General features: G+C 44.4%; 1 pseudogene; it reads right to left on the bottom strand.

Annotated features, from left to right (window-relative positions):
- Positions 1-1,236: 1,236 nt before the first annotated feature.
- LOC103733630 lies at positions 1,237-2,026 on the bottom strand (annotated as a pseudogene).
- Between the last annotated feature and the right edge of the window lie 1,987 nt (positions 2,027-4,013).

Below are 4,013 nucleotides of genomic sequence, written 5' to 3'. Positions count from 1 at the left end.
AGGTCTTAGAATTCTTAATTAGAGTCAAAGGGATTCCTCTGTGTGGAACACCAACATACTATGAAGGCCAAACTTCCACGGTTGCAGGTCAGAACCAAATCTTAGAGAGAGAGTTGGCTTTGTCAAGCAATCATAGATTTATCGTGATTGTCAGTATTTTACCTTGCTGGAAATATATTCTCCTATGAAAAGACTTGGCTTTATGTGATCATGATTTTATAAAATATTTTTATTAGTTCTTTGAACGCTTTGGACAATGTATTTCGGTGATATTCCCACAAACTCTTCCCAGATCCCCCCCCAACTTTGTGTTCTTCTTTTTTTAAAATATGGTATGTGTTGCCCAAATACCACTGCGTGTGGAACCTGCCCTGGACTGTGGTCAAGCAAGGGTCACATCCTTAAAGAAAACAGACTATCCCTGTCCCCACAGCTACTAAATGCCAATAGGTCCCCTGCTAGGGGTGGAAACTTCCGCCCTCCTCCCCTGCCCTCCGTGCTGGTGTTTTGCCTGACTGAAACTCGGGTAGGTCTTGCACATACTGCCATACGCTATGAGCTCGTAAGTGTAACCACCCTGCTGTCAGGAAGTCATTGTTTCCACCACTTCTGGTCTTACAATCTGTCTGTCCTCTCTTCCACATTGAGCCCTGAGCCTTAGGGAGGGGAGTGTGACATGGATGTCCCTTTAGGGGCTGAGCATGCCACAGTCTTATTCTACATGATGACCAGTTGTGGGTCTCTGTGATAACTGCCTTCTACTGCAAGCAGGAACTTCTCTGGTAGTGCTGAGAGATATATGAATCTATGGTTATAACAATTAGTCATCAAGGGTCATTTACTACTGTGTCCCTATAGTAGAATGTCAATAGTAGGTTCTCCCCTGGGGTCTATGACCTATCCGGTCACAGGTTCTTGTCCCTATACCAATGCCAGGTATAGACTCAATCTTGTGCTGCACAACTTAAATTCAATCAGAGTCATAACATTCATGCCACTATTGAACTAGAACTCGGGACTTGTGAGGCCAATCATTATTGTAGTTTCAGGAGTTCACAGCCGTAGAATGATGATTACTTTTCTTCTCCAGTACTGTGCACAGTACCTTCCAGCACTACGAAAGCTAACCAGTGGAAAAGAGGCATCCAGGTCAGTGTCTGTTTAATTTCTCCATTTTTTTTTTTGCTTGTTCAATAAGTTTGTCTTTATGAAAAAAAATCTTCATAGAAAATTGCGTTAGCTCTCAGAAGCCCGTTCCTGAGCTCTGAGGAGGCTTGCCTTCTTTTGAGCTACCCGATCTTTCTTCGGGGCAAGGGACATTTTGGGATGGTTCCCCGTCTTCTTCTTAGCTCCTCTCTTAGGCTTCGTCTCGTAGACTGGGTTCTCTCGTATAGCAGCATGGGCTTTCTTATACATCTCCTCCATCATGTCTGGGGTTACGTTGTTCTCTCCTCCATCACGTCTGGGGTTACGTTGTTCTTTATGTACTGAGAGAACTGTTTCTTGTCTGCAGCTTCATCTTCTTCCATCAGGTATCGCATGTAGCGTGCCACGTTCTGACCCATGATGTGTTTCCGATGTACTTCTGCACTGAACTCCTTGCTTTCAGAGCCACAACCAGGGAATTGTTTGGTACTGTGAAGGATAGACAATCTTCCATCCACAGCTCCATTCAGGGACCCAAAAAATTTATTGCCAGTTGTAGTAAGGGCAAGACCTGCATCCAGATAGCAAGTGAAGACACCAGGCTGACCATCAGTGCTTTCCACATTGTATTCATCTCTGTCACCTCCACTTGGCCTTCATAGATCTTGTCCATGCCAAACCTATTGAGAAGCCTGCAGGCCAGCAGCAGGCCAGTGCAATAGGCTGCAGCATAATTTCTCAGGCCAACTTTCACACCATATTTTGGTAGTTCATGTGCATATGCTGCACAGACTATCATAGCCCCTTCTATATGAGCATAAGCAGTCTGACAGATGATGTCTCTGTCAGTTCCATGAACTATCATCCTGCATTTGGGTGTGTTGTGCTTATTTCTGTCTTGGATCACCAGTCGTTTCCAAGCATAGTAGTCAGTTTTACCCTGTCCTTGACTTCTAAATTTCACTTGGTATCTCTTAAAGTAGGCCTTATTCTTGACAACTTTCACAAACCCTAGGAAGAGGCAAGAGTTGCAGAATTCCAAATGACACAAGCTTCCTTGTGGGACTCAGGAAGGCCCCGGACTCCAACCTCTGCTGACAATCCGAGTTTAAAGTCACTTCACCAGCACAGTGAAACAGGCTTCCAGGCCTGGTGAGGCATGACTGCTTCCATCCTGCAGGACAGAGATCCGAGATCGCAGCTCCGCATAGACCTGCAGGCCCTGAAGCGCTACGGGGGTGGGGGGGCTCAATTTCTCCATGTTTTATGACTCAAGTATACACTGTCTTCAGCAACAGGGTCTCACCATCAGGTTGTGGATGGTAACTATGAGCATGGGCAATAGCCTAGTATCTGGAAGTTGATGGGATCTCACTGGCCAACAACTCAGAGAGGTTAATCATTTCTCATACTGGGGTTTTCATTTGCTAGGAAGAGGTGTTTAGTTGGGTTTTGCCCCCACCCCCAATTATAAGGTAACTCCATTTAAACACTTTTTGTGCATGTTTACATTTTAGAGAGCTTCTATGGTGGTAGATTTCTGTTTGACTTCTTCAAAAGCTGTGTCGTGTTAGTTGTCCTTCCCCACACTCTTTCCTCCGCTCTCCCCACGCTCCACCCCTTTCGTCTTTCCTGTTCCGTTACTCCCCTAACCCTCTTCATAGCACTGTGTTCCATAGCCCTTTCCTTGAACGATCTTCCCTCCAAAGCTAACATCCACACATAAGAAAAAAACGTGATGTTTATCCAAGTTCCCTCTCTCAGGATGACTGTTTCCAGTTCCATCCCTTCATCTGCAAATTTAATTTCTCTTAACAGCTGAATAATACTCCACGGTGTAAGTGTACCACAGTTTTCTTATCCATTTGTTAGTTGATGAACATCTCAGTTGTCTCCACTTCCCAGCTATTGTGAACACAGCAGCAGTGACCATGAACCAGCAGGTATCTCTGCAGTAGGATACAGAGTCCTATGAGTGGGCCCACTCTTGGGCCCAGCTGAGTGATGTGGTAGACCCACTTCTAGTGCTTGGAAGAGCACCTGGCTTCCATAGTGGTTGTAGCAGTTTACACCCCCACCAGCAGTGAATTGGGGCTCCTCTTTCTCCACATCCATGCCAACATCTGTTGACATTTTTTATCATAGTCAGGCTGAATGGGGTAAGATGAAACCTCAAAGTAGATTTCATTTGCATCTCCTGATGGCTGATGCTGTTGGACGTTCTAAGTGTTTCGTAGCTATTTGTTTCCTCTTTTGAGAACTCTCTGCTTAGTTCTATGTCCTGTGTTTAAATCCTAAATGGATCAGGGCCCTCAACCAAGATCTAACACCCTAAATCTGAGAGAGGAGAAAGCAATAATCCACTGGAGCTTACAGGCACAGGAAACGACTTCTGCAGCGCGGACATTAAGACCAACAATTGACAAATGGAACTCATGAAAACAAAAACCTTCTGCACAGCAAAGGACACCATCATTTGAGTGACTAGGTAACCCCATCTACAGTACAGGATAAATTCTTTAACTGTTTTACAACTGACAGGGTTAATATTTAGGATTAAAACTAAACATCAAGAAAATAAAATAAACTGAATTCTCAAAATGATCGTGATTTTTAAAAAATATTTCTTTTAATTCACATGTGTGAGTGTTTTGCCTGTCAGTACATTTGTGCACCACATGCATGTCGTACCCAGGAAGGTCAGAAGAAAAGGATAGATCCCCTGACAGTATAGTTACAGATGGTTGTGAGGCACCATGCTGGGAACTAAACTCAGGTCTTCTGCAAGAGCAGTAAGGGCTCCTAATCACTGAGCCAGCTCTCCCACTGGATCACGATTGTCAAAGAAAACTAAGTGTAGAATCATT

The sequence above is a fragment of the Nannospalax galili genome, unplaced genomic scaffold, assembly GCF_000622305.1.
Source record: "Nannospalax galili isolate Female #2095 unplaced genomic scaffold, S.galili_v1.0 scaffold15, whole genome shotgun sequence".
NCBI classification, from domain to species: Eukaryota; Metazoa; Chordata; class Mammalia; order Rodentia; family Spalacidae; genus Nannospalax; species Nannospalax galili.
Note: the sequence above shows the minus strand (reverse complement) of the source record. Positions and strands in the feature narration are given on the sequence as shown.